At 43.2% G+C, this 25,714-nt stretch overlaps 1 long non-coding RNA gene across 1 annotated transcript in view; it reads left to right on the top strand.

The window, feature by feature from the left end:
• LOC137517791 (uncharacterized) overlaps window positions 1-12,129 on the top strand; it is a 34,237-nt gene extending 22,108 nt beyond the window's left edge. Inside the window, exons 2-3 of the long non-coding RNA XR_011020668.1 lie at window positions 8,666-8,708; window positions 11,933-12,129. This is a non-coding gene — a long non-coding RNA (uncharacterized lncRNA). The remainder of the gene's footprint in view (window positions 1-8,665; window positions 8,709-11,932) is intronic.
• Window positions 12,130-25,714: the final 13,585 nt, after the last annotated feature.

Raw genomic sequence — 25,714 nt, 5'->3', positions numbered from 1 at the left:
AAACCACTAAATGTATTTTTTCTTTTAGGTCGCATTCACAGTGGGACGTTATGGTCGCACGTTATAAAGTCTTATAACGCAGCTTACCGCACTGCAAAGCTAATCCTATTTATTTATTTATTGTATTTATAAAGCGTCAACATATTACATAGCGCTGGACATTAGTTTAGGTTAAGACAATATTTAGGGGTGACATACAGCAAAATTACAATACCTGAATACAAGAAAGACCAGATCATGCAGCACAGTATGAGTACAAGGTAATGCTTAGTCACTGGAGGGGACTAAGCCCCCTGCTAGACCTTTCTGCAGCCTTTGACACAGTTGACCATGACATCTTGATAAACAGGCTACAGGAATACTGCGGCATTGATGGCATAGTACTTCAGTGGTTCCAATCCTTCTTGAGTGGCAGAACCCACAAAGTGTCTATGGGGCCCTTCCTGTCCACCCCTGTAACACTTAAGTATGGGGTGCCCCAGGGCTCAATCCTCTCTCCCCTGCTTTTCACGATTTACATGCTACCGTTGGGAAAACAAATCCAAAAACATGGCCTGACATACCACTGCTATGCAGACGACACCCAACTATATCTTTCCTTCAAGCCTGGTGTGACAGACCCAACTCTAACTATAAACGCCTGCTTACGTGAACTACAGCAATGGATGAATGACAACTGGCTGAAACTAAATGCAGACAAAACTGAAGTCCTTCTGATTGGAGGGCAGAGCATGATAACAAAACAACTTAACTTGCAGTCTTCACCACTGGGAATAGGAGGCACGGATCTACGCAGCTCTGATCATGTGCGTAGCCTGGGAGTTCTAATTGATGGGGATTTAAACTTCAGAACTCAAATCTCTGCTGTGGTGAAATCATCCTATTTTCACCTGAAGAACATTGCAAAAATCAAGCACCTCATACCCCCAGAAGATCTGCCAACCTTAGTCCACGCCTTCATCACATCCCGACTGGACTACTGCAATGCTCTCTACACCGGCCTTCCAAAAAAGGTCTTGTACCGCCTACAGCTGATACAGAATACTGCTGCCAGACTGCTAACCAACCAACCCCGTCACTGCCACATAACGCCAGTCCTGCATTCCCTTCACTGGCTACCTATAGAATGGAGGTTCCTATTCAAGATCGGCCTACTGACATTTAAATCCCTGAATAATCTAGGCCCTGGATACATGAAAGATATGTTACAGCTACGTAGCAATCCCCGCATTCTCAGATCCACAGGTTCTAATAATCTAGTCATACCCAGAGTCCATTTGGAAACTTTTGGTCCCAGAGCCTTCTGTCATGCTGCCCCTACGTTTTGGAACTCCTTACCTCAACAGATCAGGACAGCCCCATCCCTGGACGTGTTTAAATCCAGACTGAAAACCCACCTGTTCAGTCTGGCATTTGCAGAAATATAACTTTTGTTGTGTGAATACTTCATCCTACTAATTACTGAATCTGAGAGAGCCTAAGCGCTTTGAGTCCTATGGGAGAAAAGCGCTATAAAAATGTTATTGTATTGTATTGTATTGTAGGTTGACTCAGATGAATAGCATGGGTTCACAGTAATGGAGGTAGGACACAAAAGGAGGAGGACCCTGCCCAAAGGCTTACAATCTAGAGGGAGAGGTAAGGACACGAAAGGTAGGGGACCAGAGTTCAGCTGTGGGTTTGGAGCACTCGTGAGGGGTAGTAGGCCAGAGTGAAAAGGTGAGTTTTGAGGGCCTTCTTGAAGATGTTGAAGTAGGGGGCTGCCCTAATGAGTGGAGGTAGGGCGTTCCATAGTGTTGGAGCAGCTCTTGAGAAGTCCTGGAGGCGTGCATGGGACTTTGTGATGCGGGGGGGCAGTTAGGCAAAGTTCATTGGAAGAGCGGAGTGAGCGGCTAGGTGTGTAGCTCTGAGTAAGATCGGAAATGTAGGTTGGACAGGTTTTGCGGACAGATTTGTAGGTCAGACACAGTATCTTGAATCTGATTCTGGACTCGATAGGAAGCCAGTGGAGGGATTCATAGAGGGTAGCCGCCATGGTGGAGTGATGGGAGGAGTGGATAATTCTGGCTGCCGCATTCATGATGGACTGCAGCGGGGCAATTCGGTTCATAGGGAGACCAGACAGAAGGGCATTGCAGTAGTCAAGGCGGGAAATTATGAGGGCATGGATGAGGAGTTTGGTGGTGGTAGAGGTCAGGAAAGGGCGAATCTTACAGATGGTACGAAGGTGGTAGTTGCAGGAGTTTGTGAGGTTTTGGATGTGGGGAGTGAAGGAGAGAATGCGGAGTCCAGGGTGACACCCAGACAGCGGGCTTGAGAGGTAGGGCGAATGGTAGTGTGGTTAACAGTGACATGCACATCTGGGAGGTTCATGGATGGCCGGGGTGGGAAGATCATTAATTCCGTTTTGTCTAAATTTAGATTCAGGAACCTAGTGGTCATCCAGGAGGAGATGGCTGATAGTGCAATGTTAAAGTCGCGTTAAAAATGTTGCGTTGTGGTAACTCACTGCTTCCAGTTTGTTACCTCTTAACACAGATACATTGCAACTTTAACGTCGCATTAAAACGCAATGTCCCACTGTGAATACAGCCTTAAATGCCAGTTCAGCTGTACTATTAGTGTAGTGGTACTGATATTGTAATGCTAGGCTCCAAAATTTATAGTAGTTTCCTGTCTTTTTTCCTGGTAATTATTGATTGACTAGGCGACCTAAGCCCATTTAAAAACGGGCACTAGGTCAGTCACACCGCAGCATTACAGCGTGCATGCACATACGCCCTCTGGTCCGTCCTCTGTCCTGTCCCAACGGCTGTCCGTGCACCAACACAGGGACATGGGACGCTGGGCCACAGGGAGATTATATAAAGAGATTGCAACTTTGGTGTTTATACACAAACCCCCTTGTCAAAAATTATAAGCATATCACTAAATCCAAGTTCTGTTTTCCTTATCAAAATGGGAAAAGATCAGATGGTTAGAAAAAGGAGCTAGACTGTAAGCCTGCAAGGGCAAGGACCTCCTCCTATTGTTTCTTATTTTGCTGTAATTTATCATATGAACTTGTATTCATTTTAGTGATTTTTTTAAACCACACATCAACAATGTATGTATTGTTTTTTTGTATTGCTTGATGTCCTGATTGTACAGTGTTTGTTTTGTACTATGTACAGCACTATGGAAGGCATTGACGCTATATACCGGTAAATAAAAAATAATAATACATGGTGTTTGGATTAAGAAGCCTCCCCTGTACTGGATACTGCCATACTGGCCTTAAGTTAATTGCAGTGTAAACTTGTGAAAAATTCAGTACCATCGCAGATATATTTCTTCCAAATACAAAATGAGATATAGAAAATAGAAGCTTACAAAACAATTTTAGGCCCCTGCTACATTCTTAGTGTTACAATCACTGATCTGCTGAATAACACACAATAGAAGTTATATATAAATGTTTAAAATATGGAAAAATGTGCATTTTCTTAAACACCACCACAGCAGAATAAGATAATACATAGTGCCTACATAGCAGCTACCATAGCATTAGGAAAGATATGAATGCAAAGCTGGGATACACAGTAATGCTTTGCTTTGTCTCACCTCATTTTTTTTCATTGTTTGAGCTGCACAGCCATATTAATTCAGCAATATCACATAGGGATCTTAGACACTAAAGCTACATGCATCTGCGGGTACTGAAATATACACTGCACTGCGGAAGGGACTAGCGCCTAGTAATAATCCCTTCAGAAAAGCAAATTGCTTAAGAGATAGAGAAATTGTATTCCTCACGCTGCATTATGGATAAGACAGAGCTGTACCCAGTTATGTTTGCTAAAGTAGAGGATAATGGAGGTGTTGCTCATGGCAGACATGCAGATTCCAGCTTTTACTTTGCAAAAGCTGACTCAGAAATCTGATCGGATGTAATAAGTGTAAGTGATAGTGATATTTGTCCGGAGTTTTGCAATTTACCATTTCAGTTCTGAGTTAAAGAGGCCTTGTAGTCGAACCAAGAAAATAAATCCACTAGTCTGTCCTGAAAAAGTGTGTAGTAAAAGTGCTAGTGTTGTTTCCTAACCACTTCAGGACTGCAGGCTTGCCCCCCCCCCCCCCTAAAGACCAGGCTATTTTTTACAAAAAGGGCCACTGCAGCTTACAGAGCTTGTTGCAGGGCCGCACAACTCAGCACACAAGGGATTTTCCCCTCCTTTTCTCCCCACCATCAGAGCCCCCCGGATGTTTGTTTGTTTATTTATGATTATTTATTTGTTTATTTTTTAACACATTTTCCTCTTTTTTTTATTGATATATTCTCCCTCCCTCTCCCTGCCAGCCAATCAGCGTGATCGGCTGTCATAAGCTTCAGCCTATGACAGCCGACCACTTCAGGTCTCCCAGGTCTCCCAGATCTAGGCGCAGTACATGCTAATTAGATGGTGGTTTCGCCATCTAACAGTCTCCGAGCGGCGATCGCTGCTGGGAAACTGAAGGCGGAGCAGAGCTCTGCTTACCAAGCGGGAATGCGAGCACAGCTGTGCGCGTGATCCCCTGCAAAAGCCAGCCCCAGGACTTTAAGGCAAATCGGCGTTAGGCGGTCCCAGGGCTGCCACCACGGCCACGCCCATCGGTGTGACGCGGTCCTTAAGAATTTGTAAAGCAGTAACACAGAGGCGCCAAGTAGAGTAAAATCGATTAAAAACTGTTTAAAAGGGGGAAGTTAGTGGACTCACCTCCCTCGTAGAAAGAAAGACCGGACAATGGGACGTTACTCACAGTATAAAGTAACTTTTTATTAAAAGCTCTTGACAGAAGCGCTCAGCCAAGCCATTGACCCGATTTTGTACCCTCCAAAAATGTTTGCCTGATGAAGCGGGATTGTGACCCGTGAAACATGTTGCAACTTTGGAGCTTTTAATAAAAAGTTACTTTATACTGTGAGTAACGTCCCATTGTCCGGTCTTTCTTTCTACGAGGGAGGTGAGTCCACCAACCTCCCCCTTTTAAACAGTTTTTTAATCAATTTTACTCTACTTGGCGCCTCTGTGTTGCTGCTTTACAAATTGTCTAGTCCACCCCTGGTGGAGGGGTGTATCCCCATTCCTTCCTGTCTACAGAGAGCGACTTCTTAAACCTGAGCGGGGTCAGGTTATAATTCTCCCCGCCCGCTTATCCAGTGGTTGCCTTTGTGGCGACCCACGTTTGTGAGTAAAACCATTACTTTGTTGTACTTTGTTGTACACCTGACTAATTGTCCCTGAGATACTACACTATATTGGGCTCTCGGTTTCCTTTTGTCTCCTTCAAGTGGTCCTTAAGAAGTTAACCTGTAAACGTTTTTCTCTTCTTAATTCAGCCAATTAAAGACTGTGTTAATTAACATCTCTGCTAACCCCACATATTTTTCAATCGTGGATTCGCAGTTTGCCTGAAAGTAACACTTTGGGACTCTCCAGAGTTCCCCTTAAGTTCAAGTTTTCTTAGCAAAAAAGTGCTTCTGTAGAAGGTTTGTCAGGCAAGGGTTTACACTTTACCTATGCAGAGTTGTAAAACTTCGCCTGTTTAAGGGCTGGTTCAGACGGACGCTTGCGGAGCGTTTACCGCAAGCGTTCGGACCGTCGCGGTAAACGCTCCTATTCAAGTGAATGGGAGCGTTTACACCAAGCTTTTGCGCGCTTTTACCCGAACGCGGCGTTCGGGTCCCGATTTTCGAGAGCGTTCGGGCTGCCCCTGGAAGCAACATGTAGCTTCCAGGGAGCGGCCAACCGCGACGGCTAATGTTCCCCTACGGGAAAAAAAAACCGCAACCGCATCACGACGCGACCGAAGGCTACTGAAAGCCTGACCGCGCAGCCGCCGCAACGCCCCCAGACGCGACGCTACGCAGACGTCCGTCTGAACCAGCCCTAAAGGGGCAAATAAACCCATTACCCCGGCTTAGTTTGCCAGAGCTACATTCCAAGATCTGATTTGAACAGAATTGAGATAAGAAAGTCAGGAAACCAGAACCCTATCGTAAAGCATTTACTGTCAAAGCAAATGAGTGGGACCATCACTGGTTAAAATGCGAATGTCCCCTTGGGCGCTTGACTTAGACTTCTGTGTATGGACTCTGACCACTGTAACTCAATCCTTCTCCTATGTTTGTAAACATATTCTTATTCTGTCTGGTTGCTCTATTTTTTTCTTTTTTCTCTTCTTATTGTGTTGATTTACTGTACAATTTGCTTGGCTGGGGGCTTTGCTGGATGCTTGGTGCTGTGCAATTTACTGGGCTGGAGGCTTTGTTAGGTGCTGTGCAATTTGCTAGGCTCGGGTTTTGCTATTTGCTGAACTGGGAGCTTTGCTAGGTCCTGAGCAATTTGCCGGGCTGGCGGCTTTGCTGGGTGCTTGGTGCTGTGCAATTTACTGAGATCGGGACTTTGATATTTGCTGGGCTGGGGGGCTTTGCTGGATGCTTGGTGCTGTGCAGTTTGCTAGGTGCTTTGCAACTTGCTGGGCTGGGAGCTTTGCCGGGTGCTTTGCTGTACTGAACAATTTGCTTGGCTGTGGGCGTTGCTGGGTGCTTGGTGCTGTGCAATTTGCTGGGCTTGAGGCTTTGTTAGGTGCTGTGCAATTTCTGGGCTTGGGCTTTGCTGGGTGCTGTGCAATATGCTAGGCTAGGGGCTTTGCTGCGTGCTTGGTGCTGTACAATTGTCTCAGCTGGGGGCTTTGATAGGTGCTGTGCAATTTTCTGGACTGGAGGTCTTGCTGGGTGACGTGCAATTTGCTGGGCTCAGGGCTTTGCTGGGTGCTGTGAAATATGCTGGGCTGGGGGCTTTGCTGGGTGCTTTGCTGTACAAATTGCTGGGCTGGATGCTTTGCAATTTTCTTGGCTGGGGGCTTTGCAATTTGCTGGGGAGGTGGGCCGACATCATTTCACCCTCCCTCTCCATAGCTTCCCCCCCTGTATCCCCCTGCAGAGCTAGGGCAGCGTGCGTTGACTCACCTGCAATGTACGCTACAGATGCTGGCTCCTCTCTTGCCGCCTGATCTCTGCATGGTCATGCAGGGAAACAGGAAGTAGAGAGGAGCTGGCAGCCGGAGAAGACACTGCATGGAGCTGAGCAGGTGAGGCAACTCACAGCTGCGCTAGCTTTGCAGGGGGACACAGGAGGGGGACCCATGGAGAGGGAGGGTGGAAAGATGTCAGCCCCCCTCCTCCTCGCTCCTGTCAGGTGCGGGTGGCCCCATAAGAGAGTGGTGCCATGGCAGCTGGCACTGGCGCCAGTTTTAAAAAGCAAGAAAGCCCACCGGGAATTCTCCCGGCACCTCGCTGGGCCAGTCCGACCCTAATCCCATCACAGATCCATCTGCTAGCCCAATTGGATTTGGGCTTTTTACTTTGGTCTATTAACAATGAACTACCAACATTCTTGGACTAATAATTCCAAAGGACATGGTAATTCCATAAACTGCTCAGACTTTATCCAGTTATTATTTCTCCTTTATTTTCTCCTAATATTTTACCATATCAATCTGTTCCTTTGAAATATAATTTTTATTATGTTTTTGTATTCATTTTATGCACTATTTTGTGCATGATAATGTGAAATGGCAGCAGGTTACATGATCTCTAAAAGTTACTTTGCCTGCAGTGCTGGATGCCTTGGCCACTGTGTTATGGTGGTGGAATTTTGAAAGTTGGTTGATGCACCATTATAGGCTGTCCCGTTGCAGGTACTTATGACATCTTTGGAGTCTCAGGAAAAGGAACGGATGCTGCTTTGCAGTTTACTGTATATTGGAATATCTTTTATAATTTTAATAACTGTTGCACTCCTACTGAATTGGGTGCCAGGGAGGGTGTATAGTAATACCATATATTGAAACCAATTTCTGGTGTGGTTAGTGCAGCTATATATTCCTTATCTTCATCCTTCCAGTACCTGTCCCTTTTTCCTCCTAAATGAGAATGACTGGCCCACTACATATAGGCTACCAGCGAATGCTTCAGGAAGGGGAGGAGACACTAGATCACCAGGGATTATTAAAATTGGAAGGGGGGGGGGCACTAGATAACAAGATCCTTAAAGTGGTATGAAACCCATCATTTTGTCTTTGCTCTTAAAAGAATATTTACAGGATATTATATACTACCATTTTTTTTACTAGAACAGCATTCAACTAGTTAAACACAGGACTTACAAGCTCCCTGCAGGGAAAGCTGGACGCATCCGAACTGGATATAACATTAGCTTGTGTTTACTTAATTGTATCAAGTGAGGAATGTAAACATTCTCTGGCAATTCAGACACTCCAGAACACAGACAGACATTCGGGAAAGCATTTCTGGCTACATTATAATATGAATACACCAGTTATGAATAAAATGCAATGTCAGCTCTCTGAGCAAAAAAAATGTTCTTTGGGAACTTGTAATTTCTAAATGAATAATAATACTTGTGCACAAAAGCAAATATGATAACTGTTTGGGAATTGGGATATAAAAAGTAGGAAATCATGTTTTTATTGAATATTATGTCAGAGTTTTATACCGCTTTAAGGGGGGAAACCATGATGTCCTGAAAGGGTTAAATAGACTATAATCTGTGTAAACATTTATATTTATTCATATATTCCATTGATTTGTTTCAAACCACCTTTTTCTGTCTATACGTAGGGCATGAGCACAGCCAGCATCTGAAACTACGACTAAAGTTCATGTAAGAGATAACGTTTGATGTATAATTTATAAAGCACAATTAGCCGGTAGACCTGAACAATGAAAAGTAATGTTTGTATTCTCTTCACTGAGTTTTATCAACTTCCTCAGAAAAGGTGAGAAGGTGAGATACCAAGAATGTACTTCATTCAGGCTGGATAAAAATGTGTGACTACTTTAAAGCGGAATTCTGGGCAGCAATCCAAAGAGATAGAGAAACATGTAACTTTCTATATACTGTAAATATAATTTTAGCATACAAATGTATACTTATCTTAGCTGATACATTGAAAACCAATTTTAGACTTGGGTCATGTGGTCCTCAGCTGCTGCTTCCTGAACAAAAAAGATTCATCTTTGTGTGCTAATAGTCACACAAAGCAGAGTCCATTCAATACACTGAGTGGGTGAGATGGAAACTTAGCTAAAGGTGCTCATAGACTAATCAATTTTCCCAATATGGCTGCCTGATTGTAATTTAGATCAATTTCAGTCTAAAATTGATGGAAACTATTGATCAATCCAGACAGAAGATCTAGCTCGAAAGGGGGCACAGAAGGGGTGCAGTGGTAGGCAATTGCCCAGAGTTCATTAGCCAGGGATGGCCCCAACCCCTCAGCTAATAGTGCATTGGGGGAGCAGAGGACCTGCGGCAGTGCTCCCTCTAGTTTGTGGCCTTCAATGCAGAAACATCTGGCCAATGCACAAATGAAGCCATTGCCATGGTCCCTGGAATGCAACACAGACGTGTGCCACATATGGTAGCCACAAGACCGGAATGTCACCTCCTCATAAAGTGAACCACGATTTGGCACAAAAATGTTAATATAAAATGCACAAAAATATTACACATTAAAATTAAACGGAGACAGCACCAATATCCCAACCCACCCTTCACTCGAAGCACAAGCCAGTTACCATGTAAAATTAAGATCATAAATTCGATTGAGCCCCACAGTCCCTAGCGCATCCAGTTCTCTTATCCAACAGACCTTCTAAGTAGTTATTTTTCCCATACCACCTTAAAGTAAGGGGTACACCGTTTATGATCTAAACACGGAGCAACAAAACACTCTACCGGCTCCCTGCAGATGTCCTGCCAAGACAAACTGGTCCTCCAGTCCACCGCAGCGAGCTAGTTTTGTTTCCTTAGTCAGCAGGCCACTGCTCACACAGCCATAGCCATCCTGTGCATGCGCAGGACAAGATTTTCTCATACTCACGTCACCATACTGCATGCGCAGGAAGATGAAGTGAGCACAGGGCCATGCAGGAGCAGTGGCCCACCGACTGGTGAGTTGGTGGAAATCAAACTGGCTCCCTGCGGGGGACTGGAAGATCAGTTTGTCCCAGCGCGGTCACAGGATGTCTACAGGGAGCCGGTAGAAGCCCTATGAAAGTTAAACTCTTTTTTTTTTCATTTAGTTAAGGTTCACTAAAGGAAAGCTATCATGAAAAATTGGAAAGTTGAAAATACATGTGTAAAATAAGTATATTTCTCCCAAATTAAAATGCACTATATAATGCACTTTTCTTCTTTATACCTGTCGCTTACAGTAGGCAGTAAAAATCTGACTGATTTGCTTTTAGACTAGTCCATCTCCTCATGGGGGATTATCTGGGTTTTCTTTATTTTTGAAAGCACTAACTGAACAGCGGTTACTCAGCGTTTACTCATTCCAACTGTCAAAATAATGTGTAAATAAGTAGGCAGGCCAGGGGGCATCTTTGTGTAGGTCCTTTCCTCTCCTGGACTGACATCCAAGATCAGAATGTACTAATTTGGACCTCAGTGATGGGGCCCTTTTATATGAAAACAAGTTTCTGAAACTCTGGAACATGTGTCTTTCAAAACTTGCCAATGTTTGGTGACAATATGGTGTACGTCGCCGAATGGGTACTCACTTTACTCTGTAAAATCCAGATAATCTTCCTCCACATGTATCTGTCCTAGTGCTGGGATACTCTGAAGGTTGGGACCACCCCCTCAAAGCCATCGACAAGTTCTTGTCCATGACTAGCACCTTGACAATCGGGCTTGGCTTTTTCTGACAAAGCCTGAGTGGATCTGTGCTACTGCACAGGCACAAGCTGTCTGTTCAGCAGCACAGACCCCGTCGGGCTCCACTCCCCTCCCCTTCCCCGAACAGGTCCATGCTACTGCGCAGGTGCAGTGCATCCATGCTCATTCACGTACGGGAGCACAGGTGCAAAGTTCCAGGGGTCCCGGTATGCAGGAGAGGACGGGGAGGCCTCTGGAGGATGCAGAGGCTTCCTCGAACTGAGGTAAGTATCAAACTTTTTCCTTTACAAAAGTCAAAGGTGTACTTTAGTCTGTCAGCTCATACATTTCCTTACTTATTTTCAGATACCCTTCCAACCACATTGTCCCTTCTGCAAAGAGGTATTCTCCTATCCTCTAGCCCTCCATGTTTTATATGCCACGTACTATTTTTTTCTTAGCACTTACAGTGGAACCATGGTTTGCGAGCATAATTTGTTCCAGAAAATGCTTGTAATCCAAAGCACTCTTATACCAAAGCAAATTTTCCCATTAAGATTAATGTAAACCCACTTGATTCATTCCACAATCCAAACACAGTTATAGTAAAATAGTATAAAATAACAATGTAAACAAGACTTTCACTATAACTAACAGAATCATTGCCATCTGTTGGCTCGCCCCAACCTTTTTTTTTTGTGTGGCTTTAACAAATAACTTATCCAATGGCAGCTACTTTTGAGGATTTCATGGAAATGTGACTGTGCACAGTCTCTAAACTCAGATTAAGTACAATTAAGTACAATCCTGCTGTGGCAAAAGGAGAAGAACTATCGGCTCAGTTGTGATGCATGTATACTCTATTTTTGCTTGTATATCAAGTCAAAATTTCACAAAAATGTTTGCTTGTATTGCAAAGCGCTCCTAAACCAAGATACGCTCAGTCCAATATTTTACTGTATTTGTATTATGGATAAACTATACATTGTATGTATTTTTTGTTTGTTGCACCAGTCTATGTTGCACTTTGTATAGTGTCTCAGGAGGTGATCATGCTCTATAAATAGAAATGAATTCAAAACATTTCTATTCAGCTTTTTTAAGGCAGGTCTGGATAGTTCACTCCTACTGATAGCATTGTGGTTCATTCACATGCTGAACCACACAGGTGGTAGTCTACATCCTTTGAGCCAATTTAAATGCAAAATTTTTGTGTTTGATAGGACATTACCTTTAAGAACGAGAACCCGGCATAACAAAGTGGACATTCCCTCTGGAAGAGATGATGAAATACTCTCACAGAACCTGAGGAAAAAACATACACTTCTATTCATACAGCAATACGTTCTTCTGCTGAACCTGCTTGGTAGCTCGTACTAGCAACTGTGACTCACTTGAAGCAAGCAGATACAAATGATAAATGCACAAGACATATACTTTATTGCAAGGCCATCATGGAACAAAAACTTGACAGAGCATATATCAGTGGTAAAGTAAGAAGGGCAGTGAGTGCTGAATTTAAAACCAGACAGAGAAATGGCAGTGTTGCAATCTATGGCTGTTACTCCTGACTAGTGATGGTCATGTCTAGGAGAACTGATGGAGAAGCATGTGATTTGTTTGATCAGCTGATAGATTTGCAAAGCTCTGATTTGCTATGATCACATCCTGCTTTAGCATAGGACCATTACTAGCAAATCAGAGACTTACACATCTATCACCTTACCAAACTGATCACATGCTTCTCAATGAGTTCTCTTAGATATGACCATTACAGCTCCTGACGTATAACTTGTGATGGGAAGGATTGTACCAAAAAGGACTGGGACCAATCCCTTAAACCCCCCCCCCCCCCCCTCCACACACAAAAACACAAAAGACCCACAAAGAAAACCAGGATCCAATGGTGTAGTAGGTTAGAGCACTAAGAGTAAGTATAAAGATATAATACACTTTAGGTTGCAAATTTCAACCACTTACAGTGCATGCAGGGGGATAATACGCTCTCATCTGTAGTAGGTTTGTAGAACTGTCAATAGTAGTAGGAACTTAGTTACAATAACAACCTCCTTCCAGAGTGTAAAACATGATACAAGGGTGGGATTGGAGGCGCACCAAAAAATAAAATTACTTAAAAAATAAAAGGCTTACCTTTTCTGCAAGACCATCAGTCTAATATAGTATAAAAAGTTTATCTATATATATAAAATCGGATGTATGTGTGTATGGTGTGTGGTGTGTGTGTGTGTGTGTGTGTGTGTGTGTGTGTGTGTGTGTGTGTGTGAACGAAACTTGGTATACAGATCCCTTACTAACTGGGATGATATGTTCTGGGGGTCTCGCGTCCCCCCTGCACACCTGAGTGGAGCTACAAATAGCAAATCAGATTTGCCCCATTCATGTCAATGGAAAAAAATGGAAAAGGCTGCTATTTTCACAGAAGTCAAGCCAGAGTCCCCAAACTTAGCACAGTTGGTCAATTGTGACCGAGGTTACAAATACAGAAAAAGTGGGTGGAGCATAAAACAGCCAATCAAATTTCAGCCATTCATTTTTAATGGGAAAATATAAACTGCAGCCATTTTTAGACTGTTAACCGCAGGGTTCTCAATCTTGCCACACTTGGTCACTGGGTGACTGAGATTAAGATTCAGGAAAGTGGGTGGAGCCTACAAGAGCCAATCAAAATTCACCTATTGATTTTCAAGGGGAATATTTAAACTGCTGCCACTCCTACACTGTTTATGGCAGAGGCTTCAAACCTGCTACAGTCGGTCATTGGGTGACTGGGGTCCAAATTCACAGGGACAGGGCCAAAAACAGCCTATCAAATTTCTTTGGTGGATAAACTGCTTCCATTTACACATTTTTGATGCCAGGAACCTGAACGCTCACAAACTTGGTCATTGACTGACTGTGTGTCAAAGTTACTAAAAAGTGGGTGGAGCCAAAAACAAATTTCACTGCTCAAATATAAACTGCAGCCATTGTTACACTGTTAATGGCAGGGTTCTCAAACATTGCACAGTTGGTCACTGGGTGACTGAGATTAATATTCAGGAAAATGGGTAGAGCCTACAACGGCCAATCAAAATTCACTTGTTGGATTTCAAGGGGAATCTTGAAAGTGCTGCCAAAAATAGCCAATCAGATTTGATTAATTTCAATGGGAATATACAAATTATTGATACCAAGGACACCAAAGCTCATAAACTTGGTAATTGAGTGACTATAGGTCAAGGTCAGAAAAAGTGGGCAGTACCAACATCTAAATTTTTTACATGGTAAAATATAAACTGCAACCATTTTTACACTGTTAATGGCAGGGCTCCCAAACTTGACACAGGTGGCCACTGGGTGACTGGGATTAATAGTTAGAAAGTGGGTGGAGCCTACAACAGTCAATCAAAATTCACCTATTGATTTTTCAAAAGGAATATTTACATTGCTACAATTCTTACACTGTTAATGGCAGAGGCCTCAAACCTGGAACAGTCATTCGTTGGGTGACTGGGGTCCAAATTCACTAAAGGGGTGGAGCCACAAACAGCCAATCAGATTTGTTAGATTGATTTCAGCCATTTTGTTATTGGCAGGGGTTTCAAACGTGACACAGTTGGTCACTGGATGACTGGAATTAATATTCAGGAAAGTGGGTGGAACCTACAACAGCCAATTAAAATTCACCTATTGATTTTCTAGGGGAATATTTACATTGCTGCCATTCTTACGCTCTTAATGGCAGAGACCTCAAATCTGGTACAGTCAGTCACTGGGAGAGGGGTTTCAACTCTGAAAACGTGGCGGGCTACAAACAGCCGATCAGATTTTTTTAATTTCAATGAAAAAATGCAACTTATTAATGCCAAGGATCCCAAAGCTCATAAACTTGGTCATTGAGTGACTTTATGTCAAGGTTAGAAACAGTCAAAAACTACTAACTTTTTAAATGGAAAAATATAAACTGCTGTCATTCTTACACTGTTAATGGCAGGGTTCTCAAACTTGACACAGTTGGTCACTGGGTGACTGGGATTAATATTCAGAAAAGTAGGTGGAGCCTACAACAGCCAATCAAAATTCCCCTTTTGGTTTTCAAGGGAAATATTGAAATTTCTGCCATTATTACACTGTTAATGGCAGAGGCCTCAAACCTGCTACAGTCGGCCATTAAGTGACTGGGGTTCAAATTCACGAAAGGGGCGGAGCCACAAACAGCCAGTCAATTTTTTTAGCTGGAAACTGCTTCCATTCACAATTTTGATGCCATGAACCCGGAACTTCACAAACTTGGTCATTGAGTAACTGTGTGTCAAAATTACAAAAACTGGGTGGAGTCAAAAACAAATTTCCCTGGCAAAATGTTAACTGTCACCCTTCTTCACTGTTAATGGCAGGGTTTTCAAACTTTGCACAGTTGGCTACTGGGTGACTGGGATTCAAAAAAGTGGGTAGTGCCTAAGAAGGCCAATCAATATTCACCTGTTGATTTTCAAGGGGAATATTAAAATTGCTGCCATTCTTGCACTGTCAATGTCAAGAGCCTCAAACCTGGTACAGTTGGTCATTGGGTCACTGGGCTTCAAATTCAGAAAAGGGGTGGAGCCACAATCAAATTAGATTTGTTTTTAATGATGCCAAGGACCCAAAAGCTCACAAACTTGGTCATTGAGTGACTGTGTGTCCAGGTTACAAAAAGTGGGCAGAGACAAAAACAAATTTCACTGGGAAAATATAAATGGCAGGTCTTCTTACACTGTTAATGGCAGGGTTCTAAAACTTTGCCCAGACGGTCACTGCGTGACTGAGATTAATATTCATGGAAGTGGGTGGAGCCTATAATAGCCAATCAAAATTCACCTGTTGATTTTCAAGGGGAATATTTAAATTGCTGCCATTTTTAAACTGTTAATAGCAAATGAGGCAAACCTGCTACAGTTGGTCATTGGGTGACTGGGGTTCAAATGCTGGAGAGCGATGGAGTCACAAACCACCAATCTGACTTATTTAATTTCTATAGGAATATACAAATTATTAATGCTAAAGCTCACAAACTTGGTCACTGAGTGTTTGTGTGTTAGGGTTAGAAAAAGTGGGCAGAGCCGACACCAACCAAATACATACCCGGGCAACACCGGGTCATCTGCTAGTTATACATAAAAAAGGACTGCACATTAATAAAAAATAATGTATAAAGTTGCATCATACTCCTCATGACATGTACTATACACACAGGGTTAGACTCCTTAGGCAGTTCCGTTTGCAGTTTTTTTTTTCTTTGTGGTTTAAAATTGGACACCTTTCTTGTGCATTTACAATAAAAATGTATTTTGCCACAATCCAAAATAGTGAATGTTAAGGGCTTGTTCACACTGCAGGCGTTTTCAACTTTTTTTCGCCCGAAGCCTCCCACCTGAATGCAAATTTATGTAATTCCTGCTAGATTTGGTACAGCAGGCAAAGGGTGTATGACAGTACACCTGATTGGCTGACTGGCGTCTGCTGGCCAGATAGAGGCAGGATATTGCTCTAGCTGGAAGTTAGCAATTGTGTTTGTTGCAGTTGGCATTCAGTTTAGAGGTGGTGGGGTGAGTTCCCTGGAGGTGAGAAGTCCAGGGCTTGCCCACACTTCCCTCTAGGTGTCGCATGGTGGTTTGGGGGCCCCAGCGAGTGAGAAAGACCTGGGGCCCCTGGGCTGTCATGTGGACCAGTGTTTGTGATTTTAAATTTATTTTTTGAAGCTTCTAGGATGCGGTTGACAGGTGAGTGGTTAGGGAGGGGACCGTGTGGGAGATGTGCCTACACGGGGCGTCCCTGTAAACGATGCAATTCACGATTGCGTCCAACCAAAGCCTTCCACCTGAATGCTAATTTATGTAATTCCTGCTAGATTTGGTACAGCAGGCAAAGGGTGTATGACAGTACACCTGATTGGCTGACTGGCGTCTGCTGGCCAGATAGAGGCAGGATATTGCTCTAGCTGGAAGTTAGCAATTGTGTTTGTTGCAGTTGGCATTCAATTTAGAGGTGGTGGGGTGAGTTCCCTGGAGGTGAGAGGTCCAGGGCTTGCCCACACTTCCCTCTAGGTGTCGCATGGTGGTTTGGGGGCCCCAGCAAGTGAGAGAGACCTGGGGCCCCGGGGCTGTCATGTGGACCAGTGTTTGCAATGTACCAGATGCAAAGGATCTGCCATATACCCATAAGCTAGGCATAAACATTTCAGTAATATGGAAGCTGACAAATTATTTAATTTTAAACATTACAAATTGTCTGACTGTCACGCTGATACTCTGCCTTTGATGCTTTTAGCCATAGACCCTGAACAAGCGTGCCGATCAGTAGTTTCTGACAAACATCTGGTAACCTGCATGCTTGTCTCAGGTGTGTGAATCAGATGCTGCTGAATCCAGAAAGATCAGTAGGACTGCCAGGTAACTGGTATTGTTTAAAAGGAAATAAATATGGCAACCTCCATATGCCTCTTGCTTCAGGTTCACTCTAAGGTCTGATATGCTGAGTTGATTGACTAGTCTCTGGAATCAATTGGAAAGTCATCAATTCTTACACCACAATTTTTTGCTCAGTCTCTAGATTCAAAGCAGGCCTCAACAGAAAAAACCCCCAGAGCTAATTAATTGTATGTGTAGTAGCAATTATCAATGGTTTATAGAATACCATGGTGTCTTCTATTCTAATTGTCACTGTAAGGACTGTAAGTGTAAGTGTAAACAGCAGCTGTATCATTGTGATGTAAAATGTAGTTTCTTTCAGCTCCTAATGAAAAGAAATGATTTGTTTTGGATTTGGAGAGCACCCTTTTACTATCAGTATTGTTTGCACAGCCAGATTAAAGTATTTTGTTTCTCTATCTTTTGAGGAGAGCCTGGGCTGAATTCAACTTTTCTTTGACTGCATGAAGCACTGATTTATTTATTTTTTTGCAAATGAAAAAATTGAACACATGTTAGTTCTAACTAAGCTTGGTACTGTATATATCCATGTTTATCTCAACATTTCACAATGCAGTTCAGGTATGAACCCCCCTCTGATGGAAATCTAGTGTGTGTACGGCAACCCCAACTTTTTTTTCACTCCTGTAACACTCTACGGATGTCCACCCCTTGCACCACTTACTCACGAGGCTCCAGGACTTCTCCAGAGCAGCCCCTATTCTATGGAACTTCCACCTGCCCCCATCAGGCTCGCCCAACCTTCAACTCTTTCAAGCAGGCCTTTAAGATCATTTGTTCTCTATTGCTATCACGCCATCTTCATAGCTCCCTTGGACATGCACCCCACCCTTATGTGACCCTTTACCCCAGGCCCTTAGATTGTAACACTGGAAGGGCCCTCCTCCCAGTGTGCTCTTTTCCATCACCATATGGACTCAGTGACTTGTTTGCTATATTTATTCCAATCTGTGCACCACCGTTTATTGTTACATCGCTATTTTGTGTACCATTGTCTAATGTTGTATTGTCTCTATGTAACATTGTTTAATGTTGTAACGTCTCGCCATCTATTGTACAGTTTATTAATCATAATATGAAGAAATGAAAGGGAAGTGTATTTTGACCTTCTTAAAGCAGAAGGTAACTGCTCAGTTTACCTTGTGTTAATTTGCATCACTTTAGTAAAGTGGGAGGAGCTGTAGAAGTTTTCCAGTTTGCCTCTGTGAGGCGGAAAGGTATTTTCCTCTGTGAGGCGGAAAGGTATTTAGAGCAGCTGGTTTATAGGACACATAATCAGATTCCCAAGTTCAGTTAGCACATAGCTGTGTGGAAAGGCTGAAGCAGACACACCTGGTGCAAAACTGGGTACACACATCAGATAAAAATCTTTGCAAACTGAAGAATCAATCTGAAGCATGCGATTAGCAGAGCTTAAGCCGCACACCATTCACGAGGTGCTGGGCCAATAAAGCAAATAAAACAATCCATAAGGTCCACACACCCAATAGAAGAATAAAGCCTTGTTTATTTACAAATCGTGACAAAAATCCATTCAATCAACAAACTACCATGTCAGTGCCTTGGCTGGTCCCCTTTGTGAAAGTAACAGAACAGAATGATAAGTATTTGTTTCTGTTACCTTAACAAAGGAGACCGGCTAAACTGTTGTTGGTCGATTGAATGGATTTTTGTCACAATTTTGTGAGTAAACCAGGTTTTTTTTCTACTAACGTGCTTTCTCGAAAATAAGACAATGTCTTATATTAATTTTTGCTCCTAAAGATGTGCTAGGGCTTTTTTCCATGGATGTCTTCTATTTCTACCAGGAAGTGTCTCAGCAGAACATTTTCTGTTCCTTTGTACCGTGCTGTTCCTGGATTTGAAGGTATGCTACTGTACTGATCAGGCACCGCCCTGTCATCCCTGCACACAGCTGATAACCTACCGTATATACTCGAATACAAGTCGACCTTGTGTATAGGTCGACTCCAATTTTCAACCCTCGTAAGCTGAATTTTTTTATTGACTCAAGTATAAGTCTACTCAGCAAAGTTAATGGCTGCCATTGGGGCTCAGGAGCGGTAAATGACTGCACTGGATACAGTATTGCAGCCATCAACCCCTCCTGTCCTTTACGTGCAACCAATACCTCCTCAGGCCCACAAGTGCTGCAATTATTCACTCCCTTTTATGCAGCTCATTATTTTCCCCCTGCCCCATTCCTTTTTAATTGTTGTGGGCAGGACTTACAGACCTATGTTTTCTTGGCATTTCCTTTCCTGAAAGTATCACTTACCACTGGGTGCATTGCTGCAAATGGGAATGTCACTATTAGTACACATATTACTCAGTGTGCTCAGTGTTGCCTGTGACTCATGTATAAGTTGACCTCTATACTTTTATGAAGTGAATCGGACCTAAAATTTCTAGACTTATACTCGAGTTTATACAGTAGCTGCTGGGTTGTGGGATGACAGGACTGGTACCCAATCGGCACTGCACTGCTGTGTCCCCGCTTGCTGGCTGCCTCTTCCTCCTCTATAGATTCCACTAGGGCTTATTTTCGGGGTAGGGCTTATATTTCAGGGAAAGAGGGTATTGAGTGTGCAGACCCTCTGAATTGTTCAATCTGAAGTATAGGTTTGTCAGGAAGACTTGAGCGACAGATCATTCTAATGATGCTGTACACATGCAAGCAATCAGTTCATGCAAAAGACCAAAGAAATGCTTTAGTAATCTATATTCACTTCCTTCTTCTTCTTCACGCATGCGCTGTGCACACAAAAGTGAAAAATATCTGGCAATCTCATATTCGTCTCCTGTAAGGGCTCAGCCACACGAAAAGCACTTTTCTGAGTGCTTGTGATTGATTAGCACTTTCTGGGCACTTTTTAAAAATCGCTCCCATTCACTTTAATTAAAATTGCAGTAAAAATCGTAGTGATCGAAAAATCGGGTCGAGCTTTACAGCGATTTTAATGAAAGTGAATGGGAGCGATTTTTAAAAAGCGTTCAGAAAGCACTAATAAATCACAAGCGCTCAGAAAAGCGCTTATAATGTGGCTGAGCCCTAACACACTATCATCGGTAGACCGTATCTGCCAGGATGGATTTGAAAAATTGAGAGACAAATATATTACGGCGCTATCTTTGGAGGTCTTTTGCAAACTATTTTCATAAAAATTAATGGCAAATCAATCATTGATTGTTTGTTTGCTAAAGACCTTTATCTCACGTGCGTACAGCGCTTAAAGGGATCTTGAAGTAAGGAAAATTATTTAAAATAAACACATAGCTGCAAATGAATATTACATACTAACCTCACCGTCACCTCCTCTCAGAGGCTCACCATGTTCTTCGTACAGTGATCCCTTCCAGTTCTGACAATATTGTGTCAGATCTGAAATATACCAGTTGCTGACAGTTATATATCAGCAGCTGTCAGTTACAACTGAATGTGCAAGGTAATGTCCATGTTTCCCTGTGGCTGAAGCGGGTGATATTACAGTTTAACAGTGTGCTGACCAGGAAGCTGTTAGGGGGTAATGGCCATTTTTAACCACTTCCCAACTGAGGGGTTTTACCCCTTGACCACCAGAGCAATTTTCACCTTTCAGCGCTCCTTCCATTCATTCATCTATAACTTTATCATTACTTATCACAATGAAATGAACTATATCTTGTTTTTTTCGCCACCAATTAGGCTTTCTTTAGGTGGGACATTATGCCAAGAATTATTTTATTCTAAATGTGTTTTAATGGAAAAATAGGAAAAAATGTGGGAAAAAATGTATTATTTTTCAGTTTTCGGCCTTTATAGTTTTCAAATAATGCATGCTACTGTAATTAATACCCATGAAATGTATTTGCCCATTTCTTCCGGTTATAAAACCGTTTAAATTATGTCCCTATCACAATGTTTGGCGCCAATATTTTAATTTGAAATAAAGGTGCTTTTTTCAGTTTTGCGTCCATCCCTAATTACAAGCCCATAGTTTATAAAGTAACAGTGTTATACCCTCTTGACATAAATATTTAAAAAGTTCAGTCCCTAAGGTAACTATTTATGTATTTTTTTTAATTGTAATTTTTTTTTTTTTATTACAAAAAAAAATTGGGGAGTGTGGGAGGTAAGGAGTTAATTTTTAGTGGGGCATTGCACTGTGACATAACGCATGCATTGTAATGCAGAAAGTCACACTGCAATGTAAAACATGTGATATGCACAGTGCGTCTGGTACGATCTAATGGAGTGCGGCATTCCAACACACTGTGCATTACCGTGTAACATACCCATGAACAGTGACATTGAAGCTGCACTGTACGCGATGCAACGCACACATATGTGGTGTGACTTTTCCATTCCGCTGTGTTTCTGTTTTTCAGGGAACTTTACACAAATCCCTGTGGGAACGTAGCCTAAGGGCTGGTTCACACCATGAGCGATTGCGCTCAGTTTGCCGATCGGCAAATCACGAAAGCAGTGTCATCCTATGAGGATGTTCTTACTGCAGCGTGGCGACTGCGCTAAAACGGGCTCTTTGTACCATTTTTAGAGCGCTTTTTCTTATTTTCTTAAAAAGAAGGTGCATAAACAATCATTTCTTTAACCTCTTGAGCCCCAGAAGTTTATAAATCCCCCCCCCCCCCCCCCCCCCAGTGACTACGCTATTTTTTACAATTTGGCATTTCACAACTTTAACGGTTTATTGCTCAGTCATACAGCTTAGCACCCAAATGATTTTTTTCCTCCTTTTCTACTACTGTAAGGGCCAGTGCACACCAAAAACCGCTATCGTAAAAGCAAACGCTTAGCGCTTTTTGAAGTGATTTTTTAAGGCGATTCTAGGCACGTGCCTAGTGATTTTCTAAGTATGCCTAGCGTTTTTTGGAGTGTATTGAGGTAGTGTTTTCTTACAGTAGAGCTGTAACTAAACAGCACGCCCTTTTCTTGGGCTGTGCGGGGCGTGCCGCCGCCCGGGGCGCTGTTGGGAGGGGGGCGCTATAATGGAGGGGGGAGCCGGAGCCGCGGGGAGGGCAGCCCGACCTCTCCCTCTCTCTCCTCTCCTGGGCCGCCCTCCGTGCTCCCCCCTCCAGACTGCAGAGTAATGCGCAGGGAGTGCTGTATACAACATACCTCCCTGCGTTCTAAGCGCTGCTCTCTCGCCGCCGGTCTCTTCCTCTCTGTCGCCTATACGATAATACACACGCTGCTTCCGGCTAACAGGAAGCAGCGTGTGTATCATCGTATAGGCAGAGAGGAAGAGACCGGCGGTGAGAGAGCAGCACTTGGAACGCAGGGAGGTATGTTGTATACAGCGCTCCCTGCACATTACTCTGCAGTCTGGAGGGGGGAGCACGGAGGGCGGCCCAGGAGAGGAGAGAGAGGGAGAAGTCGGCTGCCTTCCCCACGGCTCCGGCTCCCCCCCTCCATTATAGGGGGGCAGCTACTTATCTAACCTATACTGGGCGGCACCTACCTAATCTAACCTACGCTGGGGGGCACCTACCTAATCTAACCTACACTGGGGGGCAGCTACCTATCTAACCTACACTGGGGGGCAGCTACCTACTCTAACCTACACTGGGGGGAAGCTACCTATCTAACCTACACTGGGGGGCAGCTACCTATCTAACCTACACTGGGGGGCAGCTACCTATCTAACCTACATTGGGGGGCAGCTACCTATCTAACCTATACTGGGGGGGGGGGGCACCTACCTAATCTAACCTATACTGGGGGCACTTACCTAATGTAACCTACACTGGGGGGCAGCTACCTAATCTAACCTATACTGGGGGGCACCTACCTAATTAACATACACTGGGGGGCAGCTACCTATCTAACCTACACTGGGGGGCAGCTACCTGTCTAACCTACACTGGGGGGCAGCTACCTATCTAATCTATACTGGGGGGCAGCTACCTAATCTAACCTATGCTGGGGGGCAGCTACCTATCTAACCTATACTGGGGGGCACCTACCTAATCTAAACTATACTGGGGGGCAGCTACCTATCTAACCTATACTGGGGGGCAGCTACCTATCTAACCTATACTGGGGGGCAGCTACCTAATCTAACCTACGCTGGGGGGCAGCTACCTATCTAACCTACACTGGGGAGCAGCTACCTAATCTAACCTACACTGGGGGGCAGCTACCTATCTAACCTATACTGGGGGCACTTATCTAACCTGTATTGGGGGCACCTATATTGCAGGCACCTACCTAAATAACCTATACTGGGGGCACCTACCTATCTAACCTATGCTGGGGGCAACTATTCTGGCTACCTATATTAGAGGCACCCACCTAGCTAACCTGTACTGGGACACCTACCTAATCTAACTTATACCGGGGGCGCCTGCCTATCTAACCTATACTGGGGGAAACTATACTGGCTACCTATACTGGAGGCACCTACCTGGCTAACCTATAGCGGGGGCAACTATACTGGCTCACCTATGCCTGGCTACCTATACTGGGGTACCTATTCTTGACTACCTATACTGGGGGGACCTATACTAAGTGCAACTAAACCTGGCTAACCTATACTGCGGGCACCCACACCTTGCTCGGGGGGGGGGGGGGCAATTTTATACCCTCGCCCTGGGTGCATTTTAACCAAGAAACTGCACTGCTGAACAGCTTCTGTAACAAAACCGCTTGGAGAATCGCTCTGATCTAGCGCTTTTCAGAGCGATTTTTCACTTTCCTATACTTAACATTGACGCTGAATTGCCTCAGAAATCAGCAAAAATGCTGCAGGACCTGAGTTTGTTTGGGGAAAAAAACGAATCACTCTGGTGTGCACTATCCCATTGCAATACATTAGCCAAGCTCATTTCAACGTTTTTAAAAACGCTCAGAACCGCACTTGGTGTGCACCAGCCCTTACAAATAGAGCTTTCTTTTGGAGGTATTTGATTGCTGCTGCTATTTTTTAGTTTTTATTTTATTAATCAAAAAAGACCTACATTTTGTAAAAAAAAACTAAACAAAAAACATTCAGATAAGTTAATTGGCTTCCCCCTAAATTAGCCCTAGATTAAGATACATACACTACACTATACATACAGTACATAAACATATGGTTATGGCAGGGATTAGATTGTGAGCTCCTCCGAGGGACAGTTAGTGACAAGACAATATACTCTGCACAGTGCTGCGTAAGATGTCAGCACTATATAAATACCTAAATATCAAATAAAATAAACAGCCTGCCAACACTGATCCCTGGCTGGAAGTCTGATCGCTGGCGCTGCGGTCCGCTGTGCACGAGATTAAATATATATGCGGCATGGAGAAATGAGAGAGACGCTTGGCAGTCGGGAAGTGGTTAAAAATAGTTATGGAAATCGATTGGCAAAATCGGAATCGCTGGGCGCTTAGCGATTGCGTTTTGTTGTGTGAACTAGGCCTTACACTATGAGAACAATAACAATCAGAAACAAACCTTGCCTATTGAAGTTGATTATTCTGTTGCCACCTAGAGACCCGAGATCATTGCTGGATTTAGCCTAAAATTATGTGCAACCCCTGTGACTTTCATCTGATGTTTATGCATAGCCTTACATCCCTCCCACATCTTGACCCGATGGAGAGATTCCCATTTTGTGTCTCTGCTTTACATTATGTCCTAGAACAGCCATATGGGGCATTAGTCCATGTTTCTAAAATGCTGTGAAAATTTGCTGAACTGCACATTGGAGGGCAACAGCTCAGAACCAAACTGGGCAGCAACGACAAGCCATGATCTGTAGATATGGAGACACAAGGTCTGAAAACATGTAAATACTTTTATCGTATCGCCAGATCTCCGCTGGTAAAACACGTCACGCCTGCACTTAAGTCTCCCATTTATACGATAGCGGGCAAACAATGCTCTTTTTTTGAAAGCAAAACCGTTATTGTTTTCTTGTTTTCTAATATCAAAGCAATATGTTTGCTGGAAAAAAAAATTAATATTCTTTTTTTTAATATCCCTTTTAATATCCCTCTGTTTTCTTTCCCTTTTTCGTTTTTAATATCCCTCACTGGAATGTTTAGAAAACTAATATAGAAAGCCTCCAATGCAGATTGTTGACATATACAGTGCGCCGTTCAGCCCATATTATGGGATTTTCATGCAGCTCCAGTATCTGGGGAAAGCTCTGAACATAACAAACATGTGTTTCACTGTTTAATACTCTAGTACTAATCTCCTTAAAACAGTAATTCCATAGTGATTATCTAAAGAAAATTAGGTAGATCTAAATGCTTTAGAATCCATTAAACCGAGCAGTGTTTTAAGTTAACCCCTTATATGCTTAGCCATTTACATACTGTTTAATCCTTTTTCATTTATTTTTTTATTTTTGCATAGTCAAAATATGTAACAATCGCCATCAGCAGATGGATCAATAACAAATACAAATGTGATTATAGAGTGTAAAATAAAAAACACATATCGGTAATTTGATTTTCTGTATGATAAAGAAATTAGGGAGGCGAGTGGGTCCAAGTAATAAAGATACTTGAAATTACGGATTCAGATTTGTTACATAAATTAG

This window comes from Hyperolius riggenbachi, chromosome 5 (genome assembly GCF_040937935.1).
Source record: "Hyperolius riggenbachi isolate aHypRig1 chromosome 5, aHypRig1.pri, whole genome shotgun sequence".
Taxonomy (NCBI): domain Eukaryota; kingdom Metazoa; phylum Chordata; class Amphibia; order Anura; family Hyperoliidae; genus Hyperolius; species Hyperolius riggenbachi.
This window is presented reverse-complemented; position numbering and strand designations above follow the sequence as displayed.